The sequence below is a fragment of the Sarcophilus harrisii genome, chromosome 3 (assembly GCF_902635505.1).
Source record: "Sarcophilus harrisii chromosome 3, mSarHar1.11, whole genome shotgun sequence".
Taxonomy (NCBI): Eukaryota; Metazoa; Chordata; class Mammalia; order Dasyuromorphia; family Dasyuridae; genus Sarcophilus; species Sarcophilus harrisii.
In genome coordinates, this window is record NC_045428.1 from 333,267,797 (window position 1) to 333,294,092 (window position 26,296).

At 32.7% G+C, this 26,296-nt stretch overlaps 1 pseudogene; it reads left to right on the top strand.

Moving 5' to 3' along the window:
* Positions 1–3,610: 3,610 nt before the first annotated feature.
* Positions 3,611–26,296, top strand: part of LOC105750271 — a 49,922-nt pseudogene continuing 27,236 nt past the window's right edge.

The following is a 26,296-nucleotide window of genomic DNA, read 5'->3' on the forward strand; positions in this document are numbered from 1 at the left end:
TTTATCTACTATTTTATTTTAAACAAATATAATGTTTTCTATTGATTCATCTGCTTCATTTAAGTTATTCATTTTGTTAGCCTATGATTGCCTTAACCCCTATTTCTACAGGGTTTTTTTTTATTTCATCATCATCTGTTTTACAATATCTTTTGTATTTTTAATTGTTTAAATTTAATTTTTGTCTTTTAATTAAATTAAAACTATTTTCCAATTACTTTAAAATAACATTTACTATTATTTTTAACAACTTATTTTTGCTTTCTTTAACTAGTTTCTTGTGTTCCAAATTTCTGTTTTGTGGAGTTTTTAAATTTTTAAAAAATTTTCTAGCATTTCTTTTGTTGTCTATTCAATATATTCTTTTATCCTTTGTTGATATATGGGTTTAGAAATATGCAGCAATATTTTAATTCCAATAATTTTAATGCTATTTCATTGCTTCAATTTTTCTCATTAAATTATATTATTCTGGGCGGAGCCAAGATGGCGGAGAAGACACACGCGTCTTTCTAAGCTCTTCTCTTACCCTCTTTATCAATATTATATCGAGCCTCAAAATAGTCTTGACTGCTACAATTCGTAAAGATAAGAAGTAGAACAACTCACCAGCCGAAAAAAATCTGCAGTCTCGCAAAAAAGGTTGGTTCCGGGGCCAGGGGGAGATCGGCGAGACTGGGAGAGAAATTAGGTTCGAGGAGTCTCAAACCGAGGGTGAAGGCACTGAATCTCAGCACAAGCTGCTTAGCCCCAACCCGATAAGGGCTTTTCCTTAGGGCAGTTGTGATCCTGCACGGCAGGAGGAGCTTGCCAGGTTAGCCTTTTCAATCTGCGCAGGAGGGAACTTGTGCTTGGGGCCATAGAGCTTTTCAGGGCCGATTTGCATCAGGCAGAGACACTGGGCAGAGTTTGTGGCGGTCTGCGTCAGCTGCTAATATGTCACAGTCCCACAAGAGGCTCCGGCCTGGGGCGGTGATCACTCTTTCACCCCTTAGTCTCTAACCATTAGGGCAATCGATAATCCACTCTAGTCTTCCTACAAGCAGTTTGATCACTTCGCCAGTGTTGAATCCACTTCCCTGTTGGTGGAAGGAAAACCTCACCAGAGCACTCCCATACCTCAGAGCCGGAAATCAGTTTACATCTTTCCCTGCTCTGCAGAGGAAGCTAGTAACCCCTTGCCTAGGAGACCTACCCTTTAAAGAGCTTTAAAACATGAATAAAAGATGAAAAGAACAATCGACAGCTTCTATGCATGAAAAGAGCAATCTACAAACCTGAATGAGACCTCAAACAGCAAAATTTATGCATCAGACTGATCCTCACTTACATAATGACTCTCATAGAAGAGACCATTTAAAAGTCTCACACAAACGTTAATAATGATAAATGGGATAAGGAAAATTACTCTATTAAAGAGCAACAACATTCCTGAAATACAATCTGAAAAAGTTAAAAATTCTCAGGAAGTGCATTTGGAAATTCAAAATTGGTAATTTTGAATTTAAATAAAAACTTCACAAAAAGTAGGATCCGTGAATTGAAAAACAATGAACTCAAAAATAAATCGTAATTTGAAAAATTTAAATAATTACATTCTATAAATATAAATTAGTAAATGGTAAAAAAATTCACAAGACCAAAACAACACATTCAAATAACTCAATTGGACATATATCAGAAAAGTAAAAAAGCTATTGAAAATAATAATATCTTTAAAAATTAGAACTGAAACAAATGTAGAAACTAACGAATTCATTAAGTTTACAGCATAAATCATCAAGCAAAACAAAAATAGCACAAACTGAAAAAAAACCACGAATTATCTACTCAAAACAAACTTGAAAATAGCAATCTAGAAGAATAATCTGCAGGATATTGGGACTTTCTGAAAACATGAGAAAAAAGCAGATACTATTTTACAAGAAATCATCAAAAGAAACTGACCAAATGAAAGAATCAGAAGGAATAATCAGGCATTGAAAAAATTCATCAGAACACCTATCTAGAAGAAACAGCCTAAAAATAAGCATCCCAAGAACTTGGCAAATTTCAGAACTATCAGAATTAAGGAAAAATTTACAAGCAGCCAAAAAAACTTCACTTTAAATACCAGTCCACAACAAAGGATCACCCAAGATCTGGCATCCTCTACATTAAAGAAAGAAAGGCCTGAATCCAGATATTCGAAAGCACAAAACTGAGAAATACAGCCAAAAAACTACCACTAAGACAATTTTCTTCCAGCAGAAGAAGAGCCAAGCTCTAATATGCAAACAAAGCAATCCATTTGTTTCTGAAAAAAACCAGAACTAAACAAAAATTGATCTCCAAAAAAGAACTCAAGAATTAGCAAAAAAGGTAAAAATAACTCATTGAAAGAACTGTATTTCTTTAGAATATACAAAAAAAAAACCAATATAATTTGCCCATTATACGCATATAACATAAAAAGCAATAGATAGAAAAGGAATGATGGCAAGAACAAAAGTGGGAAGGAGGGATAAAAAGGAAACCACATCACCACATAAAAGGCTAAGAAACTATCATATCGAGAATTTAGAGAGAGGGAGAACATTGTGAAACTCTACTCCATCAGAAATTAGCTCAAAAAAAAAAATAACCATTTAGTTTTAAGAAAATTCTCTCACCTCATTAAAAAGGGAAGAAAAGGAAATAGAAAAAATAAGAAAAAGAAGGAAAACTTCAAAGGGAGAGGATTATAAAAAGATAATATCTGCATACAAAAAGGCTACAACTACAAATTTAAAAGGGAAAGAGAGGGGAGAAAAAAATAACACAATCTAAGGATATATAGATGGCAGAAATACAATTTAGAATTCTAACTGACACATTACAATGAATAAAACTCCCCATAAAAAGAGAATAGCAAAACTGAATCAAAAAGTCAGAACCCCTACACATATGTTTTTACAAAAAACATATTCAAGCAGGGAATACATAAAGTAAAATAAAAGACTGAGCAAAATCTATGCTCCAGGAAATCAAAAAGCGTGCCATCCTATCTTCAATCAAACAAAAGTAAAAATTGATCTCAATACAAAAGATAAGAAGGAACTACATCCTCTAAAGGCAGCAAAAACAACGAAGCAACACATATAAAGCATAAAACCTGCCACCAAGTGATGGCACTCAACTTCCTAAGGAGAAGTTAAAGAGTTGCAAGAAGACATACACAACAAAAACTTAAAGAGAGAATCTCAACCTTGCACTCTCAAGTAAACAAGTCAAACCACAAAAAAAAAGCAAAGAAATTAAAAAGAAAATATAGAAAAATAGCTATATTGACAATCTTTGAGAAAATTGAAAGCAGAGAATAGAAAAACTATACTTCTTCTCAGCATTCATGAAACCTATTCAAAATTCAATATGACATACCAAGACTAAAATTAAACCTCAAAAAGCAGAAAGAACATGACTTTCTTTTCAGAATCATAAACTAAAACTACATTCAACAAAAAGTTAGGGAAAAGCAAAATTGGCCAAACTAAACAATCTCATTAAAAAGCCATTAGGTAGCAGCAAATATAAGATACAATTAAACATTTCACTAAATAATACAATGATAACATCCATCCCAAAATTCGGGATGCAGCCAAAGCGTAATAATGAGGAATTATATCCTAAGGTACTTACATAAACAGAGAAAGAAAGATTAATAATGGGCTTAACTAAAAAAACTAAAAAGACCAAATAAAACCCCAATCAAAACACTAAATTAGGAATTCCAAAATTAAAAGAGAATATAAAAATTGAAAGAAAAAACTATTGAACAATTATAAAATCAAAGTCTTTACTAGACAAAAAAGCCAATCAAAATAGATACAGCCTTTGCTTCAAATCTGATAAAAAAGAGGAACAAAGAAATTAGATCTTAAAATGAAAAGAGAACTTTCCACCAAGAAGAGGAATAGAAAATAATAAGGAAGTTATTTTGCTCAACTTTACACATCAAATTTGATAGCACCTAAAGATGAAAGCAGACTAACCTCCAAGAATACAGACTTCCCAGACTAAACAGAAGAAAAGTAAATTCTTGAATATCCCATTTCAAGAAAAAAAATAGAACAGGACAATTAAACAACTCCCCTAAAAAAATTCCCAGGACCAAATAGGATTTACAATGTAATTTTACCAAACATTTAAAAACAATTGGCTCCCAATGCATATAAAATTATTTGCATAAAATAGGGAATGAAGAGTCCTACCAATATTCCTTCTATAGACATAAACATGAGACATACCTAAACCAGATCAGCTGAAAACAGAGAAAGAAACATTATAGACCATCTCCCTAATGACAATTGAGCCTCAAAATCTCCAAAAGATATTAGCAAAAATACTAGAAAATCATCTCAAATAAACACTATGATCAATAGATTTATACCAGGAATGCAGGCCTGTTCAACACTTCAGAAAGCTACAATACTATTGGCCATGTCGAATAACCAAACTTAATGCCAAAACCATATCACTCAATAGATGCAACACACAAGCATATGATAAGAATCCAACATCCATTCCTCAACTAAAAACACTGAGTAAGGAATAAACACTTTTCCTTCAAAAAATCAGCACATCATTTAAAACCATCAGCTCACATCATATGAATGGAGCAAAACCAACCATTCCCACAAAAATCACCCTGGAGTGAAACAAGAGATTGCCCACTATCACCGTACATTTATATTGTATTCAAAACCTAGCTATAGCAAAAGAGCTGAGAAAATAAAGACAATAAAATAGCAATGAGGAAGCCAAATTAATCAATCTTTGCCGATGACAATGGTATACTTAGAAACCCCGAGATTCTACTAAAAAAGTTATTAGAAAAATCCATCAACTTTACAAAAGTTGCTGGTTATAAAAACAAACCCACATAAGTCATCAGCATTCTTACATCACTAACAAAATCCAAAAGTCAGAAGTTACAAAGAGAAATTCCATTTAAAGTAACTACTGATAATAAAAATATTTACGAATCTCTGCAGAAAATCAGAATATGAGCAATACCACCTTTTCACACAAATTAATCTATCTAACTAAGTAGGAAAATATAAATGCCTTGATAGCGAGCAAATTATAAGATCAATATACCTAAACTAATCTATTATTTAGCCTATCATCAACTCCCAAAACTATTTTAAACCTAGAAAAATAACAACAATTCATATGGAAAACAAAGATCAAGAATTTCAGAATATAAAAAATCAAATGATGTGTTAATTTACCAGATCTAAACTATACTATAGGCAGCAGTTTACAAACTATTTGGTATGCTAAGAAAATTAATTATCAGTGAATAGATTAGTTCAAGGATAAAAGATCAGACATACTAAACCTAGTCTTGAACAACAAAGATCCCACTTTTGGGATGAACTACTTTTGATAAAAATTGCTTTGAAAATGAAACTAATATGGCAGAAACTAGGCATTGATCCATACTTAACGCCGTACACCAAGATAAGGTCAAAATGGGTTCATGACCTAGGCATAAAGAATGAATTATTAATAAATTAGAGAACATAGGATAGTTTACCTCTCAGACCTGTGGAAGGGAAGGTTTTATGACAAAGCAGAACTGAGATCATTACTGATGACAAAATAGAAAATTTCGATTATACCAAACTGAAAAATTTTTGATAAACAAAACTAATCAGACAGATTAGAAGGAAGCAATAAACTGGGAAAATATTTTACAGTCAAAGGTTCTGATAAAGGCCTCATTTCCAAATATATATGAAATTAACTCTAATTTATAAAAATCAAGCCATTCTCAATTGAAAAATGGTCAAAGGATATGAACAGACAATTCTCAGATGAAGAAATTGAAACTATTTCTAGTCATATGAAAGATGCTCCAAGTCATTATTAATCAGAAAATGCAAATTAAGACAACTCTAAGATACCTACTACACCTGTCAGATTGGCTAAGATGACAGGAAAATAATGATGATTGTTGGAGGATGTGGGAAAACTGGACATTGATTCATTGTTGGTGAGTGTGAACAGATCCAACCATTTTGGAAAGTAGTTTGAACTATGCTCAAAAGTTATCAAACTGTGCATACCCTTTGATCACAGTGTTACTACTGGATTATATCCCAAAAGATTATAAAAAGAAAGGGACCTTATGTGCACGAATGTTTGTGGCAGCCCTTTTGTAGTGGCTAGGAAACTGGAAACTGAATGGATGTCCATCAGTTGGAGAATGCTGAATAAATTGTGGTATATAAAATTATGGAATATTACTGTTCTGTAGAAATGACCAACAGGATGATTTCAGAAAGGCCTGGAGACTTACATACTGATGCTAAGTGAAATGAGCAGGACCAGGAGATCATTATATACTTCAACAACAATACTAGATGATGACCAGTCTGATGGATCAGGCCATCCTCAGCAACGAGATCAACCAAATCATTTCTAATGGAGCAGTAATGAACTGAACTAGCTATACCAGAAAAAAACTCTTGGAGATGACTAAAAACATTACATTGAATTCCCAGTCCCTATATTTATGCACACCTGCATCTTTGATTTCCTTCACAAGCTAATTGTACATAATTCAGAGTCTGATTCTTTTGTACAGCAAAATAATTTTAGTCATTATACTTATTGTGTATCTAAGTTATATTTTAATATATTTAACATCTACTGTCATCCTGCCATTTAGGGAGGGTGGGGGTTAAGAGGTGAAAAATTGGAACAAGAGGTTTGGCAATTGTTAATGCTGTAAAGTTACCCATGTATATATCCTGTAAATTAAAGGCTATTAAATTAAAAAAAAAATTAAAAAAAAATAAATTATGTTATTCTCCCAATTTGCTCTTTTATCTACTGTCTTTATCATTATTCTTGCTTCAATTTAAGTTTAAATCATTCAAATTTTCATCAGCATTTATGATTACATATAAAATTGCCAATAAAGTACATTATAAAGTGTACTTACACTTTGGTAAATAAAGGATATGTTTAATATATCTGCTTTTCTGTTTATGTACTTCTTATCCCATCAGACATAAAATTTTTAAAACTGTCAAAGCTGAAATATATATATATATATATATATATTATACATATTATTTCCATTGAATAATTTCCAGACATGTCATATATAACTTTTTTAAAATTATAATTACGTGCTTACCTTATTGCTTATTCTTATTTTTAGATATGATCAAAAGGCATGGATGGGTTTAACCTTCAGAGGACCATAGGTATGGTCAGGTGCCCAGGAATGAATTCAACTATTTCAGGAACTAAGACATGAGTTAAATATTTAAAAGGCAGATATCCTGGCTCTTGATATAAAATCTGGACACCAACCAATGTGTATAAATAGACTTTGGGTCATGAAAAGATCAACTCCTTCAAGGAGATTTTCAAAAGATTTCGGTGTACAATTCCATGGTCCCTTCCTAACCTAGTGCCTTGTTGAAAGGTTCTTCTCTTCCCTCCTTTGAAAGTTAACCAAGGGCTGTTTGATTAGGCTCTGGGTTTTATCAAGTTTGGAAAACTACTCATTTGTTTTACTTGTATTCAACTTAATTATCCTATTTAGATAATTAAGTTCCATTGAGCTCCTTAACTATTTTAGTTTTTAAAATCCATCTCTCCCTGTGATTTGATTAACTTTACTTTTAAGTATTTCAATGTTATAGTACTAGTTAATGTATATTATATGTTGATATTACTTTATTAGCTATGCTGCCTTTAAGCACAATATATATAGTTTCTCTGCTTGTCACATTTAACCATGTTCATTTCGTGTTTGCTTTGATTAAGACCATGGCTATTATCCCTGCTTTTGTAAATTGACAAAAAGAAATTCTGCTTCAGCCTTACATTTTTATTATGCATAAAAGTTTGTTTTTCAACTGGTTTTTTATGAAGAATATATTATTGAATTTTACTTTGTAACCAATTCTGCTGCCACTCTTCCATTTTATAGATATTTATTTTTATCCTTAGGAACATGTCTCACTTAATTTATTTTGGGTTTTAGGGACAATATTGAGACTAGGAATGATATTAATGTATAGAATAATAAATAATTGGAGTTAGCATTGTAAATCATCTCATTTTACTGATTGAGATGGTTGCAGCGCAGAGAGTGATAAAATTTGAGTAATCTCACATACATGATAAATGGGTAAACTAGAATTTGAATTTAGGTGTCTGAACTCAAAAGGCCATATTCTTTTTTTAATGGTAGCTGTTTCTGGCCTAGTAAGGATTATAAATGCAGATTTCTTTCTTCAAATAAAAGGTGCTTACATTTAAATTCTCCAATTCAGTTTCCTTTGTCATTGTGCTTAGAATGATGAAATAAATACATGAAAAAGAACACTGAATTTTATATATTCACCATGCAGAATGATTTCTTCATGTTAAATTGTCTTTGTGCATTATACATATTTTTATACACTTATATGAGTATGTATATATACATCTAATCTTTGCATATTTGAACAACTCTCCAAATGCATGTGTATGTATAGATTTATACATTGATAGGTAGATCAGCCTCTCTGGTGCCAAATGCTCCATTTTCACTTACAAAATGATTTGTAAGTTGATCTGGGGTTCCCAAAGTATGGCTAGCTACTCTTAATCTCAGACTTTAGATGTAGATAATTCTGAGAATCTATTTTTCTAATTCTGTAATTTCTGAGCCTCCACCAATGTGCTCTCCAAGAGTAATTTCTACTTGAATTAGTTTTAGGGAAAAATTTACTGAAAAGTTATAGCAAAAATAGTTGGCACAGTATCTGTATACAGCATTTGAGTTCAATGCTCATTCAAGGCTGAACTGATTCTCCATCTTTGGTGATCTCATAGTGGACTTTTACTTATGGGGTGAAATGTGGAATGGAGAAATGGAGTAATTAGAATATATGTGAACATATATGAATATATATGCATATTATTGAGATGGATTATTTCATATTTGGTGAAGACACCAAAAGTATGCCCAAAGTGAGGGTTCCCTTCATTCAATGTTTGCTTTTCCCCCTATACAGTTACCATATAAGTTACATAAAATTCTAAAAAAAAATTAGTTCGTACAAAAATCCCCTTTAAATTGAGAGAGAACCTCCCCTCATTACATTCAAAATGTGTACATACATAAGAAAACACTACACATCACATAGTATTATCTCAGAAATCTTGGAAATAAGGATCCTTTTCTTTTAAAAGAAAAGAAGTTTTTCCCAAGTCAATATTGCTTATAACTCTCTTTTGGACTGTTAGCCTTAGTGGACTCTGAAAATTCATGTCTTTGTTAATTGTGTCACCAATATTTCTTCAGGGAGGGGCATCATAAATAGGTCCCCTATCTGAAGCTGTAATCCTTAGGATTATTATCACTTCTTATTTATTTTTCCTGAATGTTTATCTCTTCCAGTTGCATATGTTATCATTGTCACTTGCTTGACTTCTTTTCTATCATTTAACTCCAAGCAATGATGGGATATCTAATGGACTTCTCTATCTCTCAAATTCACAAGTTACCTGTGCACTGTGATGTCCATTCACAACAAAATAAAAGAAGAAAACCAAAAAGGAGGCCACCCATCCCAGAAATAGGCTTTTATAGGCAGGAAATGACTTGATGAAATTTAATTTTCCTTTACAACTTGGCATTTGGGAGACAACTAAGCATAGCTTTCCTTCTTCAAGGGCAAAAGGGAGAAAGAAAAGAAGAAGAAGAACAAAAAGAAAAAGAAGAAGAAGAAGAAAAGATATAGTTTTTGTCATCATTTAATAAGTCATAAAATATATTAGACAAAAACGATATTTTCACAAAGGAATCTGTTTTATTGAAAGTAGTTAGATACTAACTTGTTTAGCACAATTATAATGATTTTTTTTGGAAATAGTATAAGAATATATCATAATTACTTTTTAAAAATATATAAAAAGCAGAATCAGAATTGGAGTTTCTTTTTCATTATTTGGTGAATATTTTATTTAATGTAGGAATTATTTAAGAAAGCATTTTAAGGAAAAATATAAAAATTACCACTTGTATGAGATAAACATTAGAATATATGTCAATATATTTTTGCTAGAAAATATATTACAAAGCTTTGTTTTCCAAATATAATAAATGAACAGGATAAGCCAAGCAAATTAAAAATTCTAGCAGATTTTTAATCTTCAAAGCCAGTTTAAGAGACCAACAGGCAACAGGCAACATACACTTTAGATATAAAAAGTTACCCAAAATGACACCTTAACTAAAAATTAAAGCTAGTTCTGGGTGTTAAGTCATGAAACATATGCCACTATCTTGAAGCATCATTTGATTTTACAAAAAAAATTATGTAACTTCCTTTTCCAAATTTTAAATTTTTTAGCACTTATCAAAATTGTTCTGTACTAGTTATAAAAATATCAGGCACATAACACAACCAATGAGCAATCTGAAATTCAGATCCTCAAGACACCTTTCATTAAGATATTTATAGAACTTTTTAAACATTATCTTCAGTGATTTAGTATAATGCATTATGCCTAGAAATCTAATCATCTAAGTGGGCATTGACCTCTTATCTTAACATGTTGGCATTGTTGCATATCCAATGTCTTAAAAAAAAAAGAACACATTCTTTTTGTTGTAGTAGTGATGCTTTTATAAAGTATGGTGATCAATTACCTCTCTGAATGTTTTAATCTAAATTATCTAAAATTATACTTCCTTTGAAATTATATTAGGTAATGCAGATGATATCTATAGTATATGCACTACACATGAAGTTTAAAGAATAGAATCTATACCGAATGCACAAAACTATGAAGATCAAAACATATAGCAGAAGGTAAGGGAGAAGGAATCAAGATAGTGGAGAGAAAGTATTGTTATACCTGAAACCCAAATCCTCTGGAAACTTTTAAATAATTCCATAAAACAGTTAAAGACAACTTAGAAAATTGGCAGGAAAGGTCTATCATACCAAGGTCAGGATGGAGCATAATGCAGCACAGGCTGTATGAGGGTAGTCTGAGCCCCAAGAAAAGATCTTGGTATCCACTGAGTCTGCTGCACCAGTAGTTCTTTCAGAACGTTCAGCTCAGAGTTAGTAAAGAGGCCAAAAAACTTATCAGAAAGATATTACAGTGCTGTCTTTAATTGATTCAGGGGCAGGATTCTGTTGCTTTGCTCATATTCAGATTTGGTTTCCATCCTGGGTGGCAGTTTCAGGAAGTTGCAGGAATAAGAGAATCATGAACACTTATGCACTAGTGGAGCAGGAATACTCCTCACAGTTCTGGGGCAGAAAGATTGTGGGTAATTGTTCACAGAATACAACACAAGCCAGGAGAAACATAAATACCTCTCCTTAGATCGTACCACCTTGGCTGAAAACTTACACATGTCTAGAAGTTTCTCTGAAAAGAGCTACACAAAAACCCTGAATATTAGAGTGCACACTTCACTCTTGAAGCAGAGTCCTACTTTAATAAAGAGATAAAACTCAAGAAATATACTGCAAGCAAGAAACAACAGAAAAAAAAGTTCTGAGTGTTGAAAATGACTAATATGATGAGAAAGATCAAAGCATACAATCAGAAAAAAAGATAACAAAGGTAACCTACATACAAAGACGCCAAAACTAACAAAAATTATTTCAGTATTTTCAGGAGCCTGGAGCTTTTGGTTTGGAATACTAAGTCAGAAGGGTGAGCTATCCCCAGGCACTATCCCCAGGAAATCCACCATTAGAGTTGCTTATAGTAGTACTTCTATTTTTTTAAAAAAACATGAATAGGCAAAGAATAAAAAGTCCAACCATAGAAACTTATTATGGTAATAAGGAAGACTGGAAATCATTGGTAGGACAGTGAAATTTTAAGAAATTCTTTTACCCCAAAGAGTAATGTTAAAAGCTCCCTTCCCAGAAAGAATTTATAAAAAAACTCAAAAAAGATTTGAAAAATCAAATTTGAGAGATTGAGGGAAAAATAAAAATAAATAAAAAACACCAAAGACATAGAATAAGATTATGAAAAAAAAGTTAACAGATTAGAAAAGAAGATGCAGAGTCTTAAAGAAAAAGACAATTGTTTGAAAATTAGAATTGGAAAAGAGGAGGCCAGAAGGTTAGAAAGGTTAGAAAGGAAGGTTAGAAAACACCAAGAAATAACAAAACAGATTATAATGTTTGAAAAAATAAAAGAATATGAAATATATTTTAATTGGTTTTTTTATTAAAAATTTTTATTCACAAAGCATGTGCATGGGTAATTTTTTAAACATTGACCCCTGTATAACCTCTTGCCACAAATTCTCCCCTTCTTATCACCATCCTCTCCCCCACCTGGCAAGCAGCCAATATGCCAAAATACATGCCAGATCCATTATGTATATACATATTCACACAGCTATCTGGTTGCACAAGAAAAATCAAATCAAGAAGGAAGAAAAACAAAAAGTGAAAAACAAAGTGCAAACAAATAATAACAGAGAGAGTGAGAATGCTGTTCCTTTTGTTCTACCCTCTGTTCCCATGGTTCTCTCTCTGGGTGTAAATGGTTCTCTTCATCACTGCAAAAGTAGAACTGATTTGAATCACGTCAGTGTTGAAGAGAGCCATGTCCTTCAGAGCTGATCATATAGTCTTGTTGCCATGTGTAATGATCTCCTGGTTCTGCACATTTCTTTTTGCATCAGTTCATGTAGGTCTCTCCAAGCCTTTCTGAAACCATCCTGCTGGTCCTTTCTTACAGAACAATAGTATTCCATAGTATTCATGTACCATAATTTATTCAGCCATTCTCAAATTGATGGACATTCATTCACTTTCCAGTTTCCTGGCACTATAAAGAGGGCTGCCATAAACATTTTTGCACATGTGGATCCCTTTTCCTCTTTTAAGATCTGTTTGGGATATATTCCCAGTAGAAACACTGCTGGATCAAAGGGTATGCACAGTTTGATAATGTTTGGAGCATAGTTTCAAACTGCTCTCCCGAATGGTTAGATCTGTTCACAGTTCCACCAGCAAAGTATCAGTGTACCAGTTTTGCCACATCCCCTTCCACAATCATTATTATCTTTTTTCTGTCATCTTAGCCAATCTGGCAGGTGTACAGTGATATCTCAGAGTTGTCTTAATTTGCATTTCTCTGATCAATAGTGATTTGGAGTACTTTTTCATGTGGCTACAAATAGTTTCAATTTCTTCATCTGAAAATTGTCTGTTTGTATCCTTTGACCATTTATCAATTGGAGAATGGCTTGAACTATTATAAATTTGAATCAATTCTCTATACATTTTAGAAATGAGGCCTTTATCAGAATGTTTGACTGTAAAAATGTTTTCTCAGTTTATTGCTTCCCTTCTAATCTTGTCTACATTAGTTTTGTTTATACAAGAACTGTTAAATAATATAATCAAAATTATATATTTTATGATCAATAATGATCTCTAGTTATTCTTTGGTCACAAATTCCTTCTGCCTCCACAAATCTGAGAGATAAACTATTCTATGTTCTTGTAATTTGCTTATAATATCTAGATCATGAATCCATTTTAACTTTATCTTGATATCCAGTGTTAGGTGTGTGTCTACTTTCTACTCTGTGCCTACTTTCTGCCATCATTTTTGTCAAATAGTGAAATTTTATACAAAAAGATGGGGCTTTTCGGTTTGTCAAATACTAGATTGTTATAGTCATTGCTATTTTGTTCTGTGAGCCTAACCTATTCCACTGATCAACTAGTCTATTTCTTAGCCAGGACCAAATGGTTTTGATGACCACTGCTTTATAATATAGTTTTAGATCTGCTAAAACTAGCTCACATTCATTTGCTTTTTCTGTTTATTCATCCCTTCAAAATTCTTGATGTTTTGTTCTTCCAAATGAATTTTGTTGTTATTTTTTTCTAGTTCAGTAAAATAAGTTTTTGGGAGTTTAATTGGTATAGCACTAAATAAATAGATTAATTTAGGTAGTATTGTCATGTTTATTATATTTGCTTGACTTATGCATGAACACTTGATATTTTTCCAGTTGCGTAGACCTGACTTTATTTGTATAAAAAGTGTTTTGTAGTTTTGCTTATATAATTCCTGACTTTTTCTTGACAGATAAATTCCCAAATATTTTATATTATCAACAGTTATTTTAAATGGAATTTCTCTTTGCATCTCTTGCTGTTGAATTTTGTTAATGATGTATAAGAATGCTGATGATTTATGTGTATTTATTTTGTATCCTACAACTTTGCTAAAGTTGTAGATTGTTTCTAATCACTTTTCAATTGATTATCTAGGGTTCTCTATGCCATCATATCATCTGCAAGAGTGATGATTTGATTTCCTCATTACCTATTCTAATTCCTTTAATTTATTGTTTCTTCTTTTATTGCCAAGGATAAGCAATTCTAGCAACTTTGTTTCTCCCCTGATCTTACTGGGAATTATTCTAGTTTATCCTCATTTCATATGATGCTTACTGATGGTTTTAAATAGAGGCTACTGACTATTTTAAGGAAAAGTTCATTTATTCCTATACTTTCTAATAATAAGAATGGGTGTTGGATTTTATCAAATGTTTTTTTTTTCTGCATCTATTGAGATAATGATGTGTTTTTGGTAATTTGGCTACTGATATGGTCAATTATGCTAATAGTTTTCCTAATATTGAACCAGTCCTGTGTTACTGGTTTAAATCCAACTTGGTCGTGGTATATTATCCTGGGGATGATTATCTGTAATTCCTTTGCTAATATTTTGTTTAAGATTTTTGCATCAATATTCCTTAGGGAGATTGGTCTAAAATTTCTTTCTCTGTTTTCTTTTTTTTTTTTTTATTGATACTACTTTATTTTATTTTTTATTATATATTTTGTTTACAAGATATATGCATGGGTAATTTTTCAGCATTGATAACTGCAAAACCTTTTGTTCCAACTTTTCCCTCCTTCCCCAACCCCTTCCCCAGATGGCAGACTGACCAATACATGTTAAATATAGTTAAAGTATAAGTTAAATACAATATATGTATGCATGTCAAGCAGTCATTTTGCTGCATAAAAAGAGTTGGACTTTGAAATACTGCACAATTAGTCTGTGAAGGAAATTGAAAATGCAGGTGAGCAAAAATAGAGGATTAGAATTCTATGTAGGGGTTCATAGTCATCTACCAGAGTTCTTTCGCTGAGTGTAGTTGGTTGAGTTCATTACTGCTGTATCGGAACTGATTTGGTTCATCTCATTGTTGAAGAGGGCTACTTCCATCAGAATTGATTATCATGTTGTATTGTTATTGAAATATATAATGATCTTCTGGTCCTGCTCATTTCACTCAGCATCAGTTCATGTAAGATTCTCAGGCCTTTCTGAAATCATCCTGCTGGTCATTTCTTACAAAACAATAATATTCCATAATATTCATATACCACAATTTATTCAGCCATTCTCAATTGATAGGCATCCACTTAGTTTACAGTTTCTGGCCACTAAAAGAGGATGCCACAAACATTCTTGAACATACAGGTCCCTTTCCTTCTTTAAAATCTCTTTGGGATATAAGCCCAGTAGTAACACTGCTGGATCAAAAGGTATGCACAGTTTGATAAGTTTTTGAGCATAGTTCAATCGTTCTCCAGAATGGTTGGATATATTCACAATTCCACCAAAAATGTATCAGTGTCCCTATTTTCGCACATCTCCTCCAACCTTCCGCATTCTCTTTCCCTGCCATTCTAGCCAATCTGACAGGTGTGTAGTGGTATCTTAGAGTTGTCTTAATTTACATTTCTCTAATTAATAATGATGTGGAGCATCTTTTGATATGGCTAGAAATAGTTTCAATTTCTTCATCTGAGAATTGTCTGTTCATATCCTTTGACCATTTATCAGTTGGAGAATGGCTTGATTTCTTATAAATTAGAGTCAATTCTTTATATATTTTGGAAATGAGGCCTTTATCAGAGCCTTTGACTGTAAAAATGTTTTCCCAGTTTATTGCTTCCCTTCTAATCTTGTCTGCATTAGTGTTTTTGTACAAAAACTTTTCAATTTGATATAATCAAAATGTTCTATTTTGTGATCAATAATGATCTCTAGTTCTTCTTTGGTCATAAATTCCTTCCTCTTCCATAGGTCTGGGAGGTAAACTATCCTATGTTCTTCTAATTTATTTATAATCTCATTCTTTATGTCTAGGTCATGAACCCATATTGACCTTATCTTGGTGTACGATGTTAAGTGTGGGTCAATGCCTAGTTTCTGCCATACTAATTTCCAATTTTCCCAGCAATTTTTGTCAAACAGTGAGTTCTTATCCCAAAAGCTAGGGTCTTTGGGTTTTTCAAACACTACATTATTAGAGTTATTGACTGTTTGATCCTTTGAACTTAACCTATTCCATTGATCGACTAGTCTATTTCTTAGCCAATACCAAATGGTTTTGGTAACTGCTACATTATAATATAATTTAAGATGTGGTACAGCTAGTCCACCTTCATTTGATTTTTTTTTTCATTAATTCCCTTGAAATTCTTGACCTTTTGTTTTTCCATATGAACTTTGTTGTTGGGTTTTTTTCTAGGTTATTAAAATAGTTTTTGGAAATCTGATTGGGATAGTGCTAAATAAATAGATTAGTTTAGGTAGTATTGTCATATTTATTATGTTTGCTCACCCTATCCAAGACCATTTTATATTCTTCAAATTGGTTAGATCTGACTTTATTTGTGTGGAAAGTGTTTTGTAGTTTCTGATTTTCCCTTGGCAGATTGATTCCTAAATATTGTATGCTATTAGTATTTATTTTAAATAGAATTTCTCTTTGTAATTCTATGGGATTTTGTTAGTGATATATAAGAATGCTGATGGCTTATATGGGTTTATTTTGTATCCTGCAACTTTGCTAAAGGTGTGGATTATTTCTAACAGCTTTTTAATAGAATCTCCGGGGTTCTCTAAAAATACCATCATATCATCAGCAAAGAGTGATAGTTTGGTTTCCTCATTACCTACTCTAATTCCTTTAATTTGTTTCTCAACTCTTACTGACAAAGCTATCATTTCTAATACAATATTGAATAATAATGGTGATAGTGGGCAACCTTTTTGCACTCCTGATCTTATTGGGAATGGTTCCAGTTTATCCCCATTGCATATGATGCTTACTGATGGTTTTAAACAGATGCTACTGATTATTTTAAGGAAAAGACCATTTATTCCTATACTCTCAAATCTTTTTAATAGGAATGGACGTTGGATTTTGTCAAATGCTTTTTCTGCATCTATTGAGATGATCATAGGGTTTTTGTTAATTTGGTTATAAATGTGGTGAATTATACTAATAGTTTTCCTAACATTGAACCAGCCCTACATTCTAGTATAAATCCACTTGGTCATCGTGTATTATCCTGGGCATGATTTTCTGTAGTCTTTTTACTAAAATCTCATTTAAGATTTTAGCATCAATATTCATTAGGCAGATTGGTGTATAATTTTCTTTCTCTGTTTTCAACCTGCCTGGTTTAGGTATCAGTACCATGTCGGTGTCATAAAAGGAATTTGTTAGGACTCCTTCATTCACTATTTTTTCAAATAGTTTATATACCATTGGGGCTAATTGTTCTTTAAATGTTTGATAGAATTCACTTGTAAATCCATCTGGTCCTGGGGATTTTTTCTTAGGGAATTGATTAATAGCTTGTTCTATTTCTTTTTTTCTGAAATGGGACTATGTAAGCAATTTACTTCCTCCTCTGTTAATCTGGGAAGCCTATATTTTTTGAAGTAGTCATCCATTTCAGTTAGGTTATCAAATTTATTAGCATAAAGTTGGGCAAAGTAACTCATTATTTCTTTAATTTCCTCTTCATTGATGGAAAGCTTTCACTTTTCATTTTTAAGACTACTAATTTGATTTTCTTCTTTCTTTTTCTAATCAGATTTACCAAAGGTTTATCTATTTCATTGTTTTTCTTTTCATAAAAGAAACTCTTCATTATATTTATTAATTGAATATTTTTTTACTTTCAATATTATTAATTCCTCCTTTTAATTTTAGAATTTCAAGTCTAGTATTTGATTGGGGGTTTTTAATTTGTTCTTTTTCTAGCTTTTTAAGTTGCAAGCCCAATTTGTTTATATAGTATTGGAGTTAATTGTTCTTTAATGTTTGGTAGATTTCCAATGTAAATTCATCTGGTCCTGGGGATATTTTCTTAGGGAGTTGATTTGTAGCTTGTTCTATTTCTTTTTCTAAAATGGGAGTATTTAAGGAATTTATTTCCTCTTCTGTTAATCTGGGCAATCAATATTTTGTAGGTATTAGTCCATTTCACTTAGTTGTCAAATTTATTGGCATCAAGTTAGGCAAGTAATGCCTGATTATTGCTGTAGATTCCTCTTCATTAGAGGATAGTTCTCCCATGTCATTTTTGAGACTAACAATTTGCTTTCCTTCTTTCTTTTTCTAATCTAACTAAAATTGTATCGATTTTTTGTTTTCATAAAACCAACTTTTTATTTATTAATTCAATAGTTTTTTAGTTTCAATTTTATTGATCTCTTCTTTTATTTTAAATTTCAAGTTTGGTATTTGATTGGGGGTATTTAATTTTTTTTTATTTTTTTCTAGCTTTTTTAATTGCAAGCCCAATTTATTGATTTTCTCTTTCTCTATTTTATGCAGGTATATCTCTAAAGATATAAAATTTCTTCTTATTACTGTTTTGGCTGCATCTCACTAATTTTGGTATATTATCTCATTATTGTCATTCACTTGGATAAAATTATTGATTTCATCTATGACTTGCTATTTCACCCATTCCCTCTTTAAGATGGAATTATTTAGTTTGCAATTTCTTTTTGGTCTATTTTTCCCTGGCCTGTTATTGAATGTAACTTTTATTGCATCATGATCTGAGAAACATGCATTTACTATTTCTGCCTTTCTGCATTTGATTACATCTTTAAGTCTTAATATGGTCAGTTTGTGTGTGTGTGTGTGTGTGTGTGTGTGTGTGTGTGTAGGTTCCATGAACTGCTGAGAAGAAAGTGTACTCCTTCCTTTCTTCATTCAATTTTCTCAAAAGATCTATAATATTTATTTTTTCTAGTATTCTATGTACCTTTTTAGCTTTGTTCTTATATATTTTCTGGTTTGATTTATATAGTTTTGAAAGAGCAAGTTTGAGATCTCTCACTATTATAGTTTTGCTGTCTATTTCTTTTTGCAACTCTCTTAACTTCTCCTTTACGAATTTAGATGCTACAACAGTTGGCGCATATATTTTTATATTGATATTGCTTCATTATCTATGATACCCTTTAGCAAGACATAGTTTCCTTCCTTATCTCCTTTAATCAGAACAATTTTTGTTTTTACTTGACCTGAGATGAGAATGGCTACCCCTGCTTTTTTTTTTTTTTCTTCATTTGAAGTGTAATAGATTCGACTCCAGCCTTTGACCTTTACTCTGTATGTATCAGTGTGCTTTAAATGTGTTTCTTGTAAACAACATATTGTAGGATTCTGGCTTTAAATCCAGTCTGCTATCTGCTTACGTTTTATGGGAGAGTTCACCCTATTCACATTTATAGTTAAAACTACTAATTCTGTATTTCCTGCCATATTAACCCCAAATTATCCTTTTCACTTTCCTTTTCCCCTTTCCCTTCTCCCCAGTATTTTACTTAGGAACACTACTTGCCTCAAGCAGTCCTCCTCCTTTAGAGAACCTCTCCCTTTCTTATACCTTTCCCCTATTTCTCTTTTCCCTTCTATTTAGCCTACCCTTTCCCTTTTCCCCTTTCCCCTACCACTTTTCTATAATATGAGAGATGTTTCTTGGTGAAAGCAAATATATCTAATATTCTTTCTTTGGGCCAAATCTAAAGAGAGTATAATTCACACAATAGTTGTGACCCTCCCTTCTTTCCCTCATTATAATGTTTTCTTTGCCGCTTCCTCAGATGTAACTTCCCTCATTTTGCCTTCACTTTCCCCCTTTTTTTCTCTTACAATCCCCTTTCCATCTCTAGTCTCTTTTTTATGACAGTAAAATCAGATTGTACATGTATTCTCAAGATATATCAATACAATATATACAGTTCTCAAGAGTTTTTTTTTTATTTTTTACCTTTTTATGCTTCTCTTGAGTTCTGTATTTGAAGGTCAATTTTTTTTTTGTTTAGCTCTGGTCTTTTCATAAAAAATGCATGGTATTCACCAGTTTTGTTTAATGTCCACCTTCTTCCCTGAAAGAAAATGCTCAGTTTAACAGGGTACTTTTTTTTTTGGCTGCTTTCCAAGATCTTTTGCCTTTTGAAATATCAGATTCCATGCCCTTTGATGCTTTAAGGTGGAAGCTGTTAGGTCCTGAGTAACCCTTATTGTGGCTCCTCAGTATTTGAACTATTTCTTTCTGGCTGCTTGTAACATATTTTCCTTGGTCCAATACTTCTCAAATTTAGCCACAATATTCCTTGGAGTTTTAATTTTGGGGTCTCTTTGAAGAGGCATTCAGGGAATTCTTTCAATGGTCATTTTACCTTCTGTTTCTATGCTATCCGGGCAGTTCTCGTGCTGATTTCCTCAAATATAGTGTCCAGGCTCTTTTTTTCATTATGTATTTCGGGGAGTCCAATAATACCTTTTGTGTTTATGTTGGATGTTTTACAACTTCTCTGCTGATTTACTGGTTTGCAATCATGTCAGAGGATGATACTGCTGTAGATTCCTCCCCATAGATTCTCCTGGTTATGGAGTCCACACCACCCTGGGACTGTGTGTTGCCTGCACTTAGTGTCTGTGTTTGGCCTGCTTGCATTTGGCCTACTTTCTTCCATGCCTGATTGAAACAGATATTTTCTGAAGAACTTCAAAATTATCACCTGCTGGTAATTTGTTACATTCCCAATATCTGTGGGTTCTGCCAGTCCAGAACTAATTCAGAGGCTGGATTTGGTAATTAGTGTCAGGGCTATGTGAGAAGGTCAGAAAGAATGTGTGTTCTCTTAGCCATCTTGCCTCCTTCCCATTGAACAGAAACATTGTAGAAAAACCTGAAAAGATTTATATGAAATAATTCTGAGTGAAGCAAGCAGAACCACAAAAACATAATACATAATAACAAGATTGTGTGATCATCAACTATGATAGAATTGATTCTTTTCAGCAACCCAGTGGAGCAAGGCTATCCCAATAAACTTTGGATATTCTGAGAACATCACCATAGACTTCACAAGACTTTGGCCAAAATTGTTTTTCAGGAGGAATAGTTTAAGGACTCCCTCCATCCTGAGTAAATGACCTCTTCTAGTTCTAAAAATATATGGTTCTGTTATCCCTTTGCCTAGCTGAAATAGGATGATCATTACAACAAAGTTATGGATTGAATTTTACAAAAGAAAGACTCTTTCCTCAGTCACTTATGACAAGTCTAACTATACATTGCTCTCCAACACTTGTCCTTAATCACAAACTAGAATAAGTGTGATAAAAAGGATGATTAGAGATGCTGTCATATGAGGGACAGTCTTAACCTAGATTAAGAAATAGCCATGTTTGAATTCTGCCTTTGATATTTAGCAAGCAAATTAACCTTTCAAAAATCATATTCTTCATCTATAAAATGGGAATAAAATTTACACCTGTCTCCCAGGATTCCTATGAGAATTACAAGACAAGATGTGCTTTATAAGTTCAGAAATATTAAAGGAAAATATTTTTGAAAACTAAAAATATTTTTGAAAAATAAATGTTAGCTTATTATTGTAATCCACTCTGCTATATTGATTGATTCCCTTTTTAATTAATGAGTTTATGCTCACATATTTTCTTTTTGAAAATTTCTTGGGAATAGAAATTGTTTAATTCTTTAATTTGCATTCCCAGCACCTAGCACAGTTTTTTTAGTTTTAAATATTTAATTATTTTATGCAGATATATATGTGTGTGTGTGTGTGCATGTGCGCGCACAATGTTTATATTGATAGACAGATGATAAACATATATCACAAGATAGATATCTATTTAATTTCACAGAACAAAGAGACAGAGAAAGACTTTCAAAAATGTACTCATTAAATATAAATTTAATTTTAAAAATTGATCTTTCTTTTTTTAATTTTTATTTTTATTGTTTTTTATTATAGTAACTTTTTATTGACAGAAATCATGCCAGGGTAATTTTTTTACAACATTATCCCTTGCACTCACTTCTGTTCTGATTTTTCCCTCCCACCCTCCACCCCCTCTCCTAGATGGCAAGCAGTCCTATATATGTTGAATATGTCCTGGTATATCCTAGATACAATGTATGTGTGCAGATCCAAACAGTTTTCTTGTTGCACAGGGAGAATTGAATTCAGAAGGTAAAAATAACCCAGGAAGAAAAACAAAAATGCAAACAGTTTACATTCATTTCCCAGTGTTTTTTCTTTGGGTGTAGCTGCTTCTGTCCATCATTGATCAATTGAAACTGAATTAGGTCTCTTTTTCAAAGAAATCCACTTCCATCAGATTACATCTTCATACAGTATTGTTGTTGACGTATATAATGATCTCTTGGTTCTGCTCATTTCACTTAACATCAGTTCATAATTCTCTCCAAGCCTCTCTGTATTCATCCTGCTGGTCATTTCTTATAGAACAATAATATTCCATAACATTCATATACCACAATTTACCCAACCATGTGAAGATCGTGTATTTTTAAATCAGCAGGAGTCAGGAATTCAGGTTAGGGGAAAATCATCAGTCTTTATTCTCAGTGAAGAAGGATCGCAGGTGGAAGAGAATCGGCGATAGCAATGTGTGCAGCTGAGTCAAGAAGCTAGCTAGACCAGCAGCCACACAACCAGCAGCTAGGAGTATGGACCCCAGGCCCAATCTCTCCCAGCTTCTCTTCCTGTCTCTCTCTGCCTCCACCCACCCAAATCGTCATTTCCTATACAATACATCAGGACTTGCAAGGAGAGTGGGCAGGGACCATTCTTGATCCAATCATGTATATTAATAGAGTATAGCCCAATTACTATTTAGCCTCACGTACTTGGGACCTCAGTGCATCAACTCAAACCTCAGCCCATTACACAACCATTCTCCAATTGATGGGCATCCACTCAGTTTCCAGCTTCTAGCCACTACAAACAGGGCTGCCACAAACATTTTGGGACAAATTGGTCCCTTTCCCTTCTTTAGTATCTCTTTGGGGTATAAGCCCAGTAGAAACACTGCTGGATCAAAGGGTATGCACAGTTTGATAACTTTTTGGGCATAACTCCAGATTGCTCTCCAGAATGGTTGGATTCGTTCACAGCTCCACCAACAATGTATCAGTGTCCCAGTTTTCCGCATCCCCTCCAACAATCATCATTATTTTTTCCTGTCATCTTAGCCAATCTGACAGGTGTGTAGTGGTATCTCAGAGTTTTCTTAATTTGAATTTCTCTGATTAATAATGATTTGGAACACTCTTTCATATGAGTGGTAATAATTTCAATTTCATCGTCTGAAAATTGTCTGTTCATATCCTTTGACCATTTATCAATTGGAGAATGGCTTGGTTTCTTATAAATTAGAGTCAATTCTCTATATATTTTGGAAATGAGGCCTTTATCACAACCTTTAACTATGAAGATGTTTTCCCAGTTTGTTGCTTCCCTTCTAATCTTGTTTACATTAGTTTTGTTTGTACAGAAGCTTTTTAATTTGATGTAATCAAAATTTTCTATTTTGTGATCAATAATGGTCTCTAGTTCATCTTTAGTCACAAATTTCTTCCTCCTCCACAAGTCTGAGAGATAAACTATCCTATGTTCCTCCAATTTGTTTATAATCTTGCTCTTTATGTCTAAATCATGGACCCATTTTGATCTTATCTTGGTATACGGTGTTAAGTGTGGGTCCATGCCTAATTTCTGCCATACTAATTTCCAGTTATCCCAGCAATAAAAATTGACCTTTCAATGATTATTTCTCAATGCAATTAGTCGGCACAAGGCATGGTGAAGTAGACTTGCCGTCAGAAGATTTGATTTTATGAAGAGAGCCTCAGAAGAGTTCGGCTGTGTGACACTGAGCAATTCATTTAACTTCTGTTTCCCTCAATATTCTCAACTCTAAAATAAGGGTAAAAAAACCTACCTCCCATAATTGTTGAAAGAATCAAATGAAATATTTATAAAGCATGTTACACAGTGACTAGCACATAGTCAGTTTTTAAAAATGCTTTTTCCCTTGTATTTTTCACATCCTCACTAGTAAGCAGTTAATATGATAGCCAAATGAAAGTAAATCATTTCTGTTATCCTACACTATATATTTTGTATGAAATAATACATATCATAAGTAGATGAAATAATATAGCAATTTTTATGCCATAGGGAAAATATTTAGGAATTTAAATTATGATAATCTACTGGAAATATATTATGTTCTCAGTGGCAACTTTTCTAAGTTTAAAACTTAATTTAATTTTTTTGATGGAGACACATTTAAAAAGACTATATAAACACAATTGGATTTGGTACAATGGTCCCATAAGAAAAAGAAGTAAACATTTAGAAAATGATAATCATTGAAAGATATTTGTTCCATGTTATCAGGCCTTTTTTGTTTTAGATCATTAAGAACTCTTAAGATAGGAGTCTGTGTAGTTTAGGAAGAATACCATTGCACATGCGGTTAAGAGATTTGCATACAAATTTTAGCTGTGTCCCCAATTTGACCTTGGGAAAAGTCCTTATATTAAAAGACCAATCTTAGTTAACTCAACTGCATTAATGAAGAGACTTAACTACATGAAATAAGGATACTCAGTTTTAAAAATCCAGGATCTTGGCAAACATAATTGACTTCCTGAATATGTTTGGGTATGCATCATATATTAATGCCAAATGGTGTTGTGAGCCAATCAGAATGAAGTAGGATTAATACCTCATTTAGTAGCATGATTTTGTAGACAGGCTAAAGTATTCACTAGGAATTAAGCTTCATTCAGCCAATATAATAATGATAGAGTGGATGTGAGTCTTCACAGCAGTATTTATTCCTTAAGTTCTTAAAATCATAGAATGATAGATTTACAATTGGAAGTTACTTTCAGTACTATCAAAATTCAAATTCCTTATTTTACAGATTAAGAGAAATTAAATTACTTGCCTAAGAATACAGAACAAATAAATCCCTGACAAGGTATTTGAACCCAACGATTGTTGACATTTAGGACAGCTAGGTGATGCAGTGAATAGACTGTGAAGTCTAAAGTTAAAAAGATTACTCTTTCCAAAATCTAACTTAACCTCACACATTTACTAGCTGTGTGGTTGTACACAAGTCAATTAACCTTGGTTGCCTAATTTCCTCAGCTGTAAAGTGAGCTGAAGAAGAAAAAGCCAAAACACTCTAGTATCTTTGCCAAAACAGTGGGGTCATGAATAGTTTGACACATATAAAATGACTGAATAACTATAGAGGGCTGAAACTATTGAGTTGATGCACTAAGGTCAGGACTGCCGAGCACTTGAGGCTAACTACAGATTGGACAATACTCTATGGGCATATGCTTGGAAAATGGTCCTTCCCACTATCCTGTGCTGACTCAATGATTGGTGTATACAGAGGATTGTAGGAAGGACTAGAGGGTGGAGTAAGACTAGCCAGGGTCACTTGTTGCGATAGACAAGGAGAAGGTGGTCACAGAAATTCTACTTCCAACCTGTTCAATCCTGCGTCTAAAGACCAAGAATAAAGACTAAGGACTTTTGCTGACTCTGGCTGATTCTGGGGTGTCTAGGGTGCTAGCATGGGTTGTCACAAATAACAATAAAATACTTCACATTTAGTCCAATGCTCTGTAATCTTGTGAAGTTCTCATTCATGTTATTCCATTTTCTATTGAAATAACATACATTCTTTCTAGTCATGAATACCCTTGGTATTATCTTTTACAACACTTCTGGGGCACAAGTCATTAGAGACAATATGCTGGAATTTACTTATTCCTATTACAAATCTTTCTATTTTTCTTTGGTTAACTCAAAATACTGACACTTCTGAGATTCTGCAGTTTCATAGGTCATACTCAGATAATTTCATCAAGAAATTATTGCTGTTATAAAAATAAGCTTTTGTGCAGGAAAGATTAGCATCATTGAAAACATTGAGCACCTTTTAAAACTGGCCTACTCTAATCTCTCTATTTTAGCTTCATTTAGTTCGGTGCCCAACTCACTACTCAGTTATACTGATGGTCCAAAGTATTCATTGATAATATAAGTGTGTATA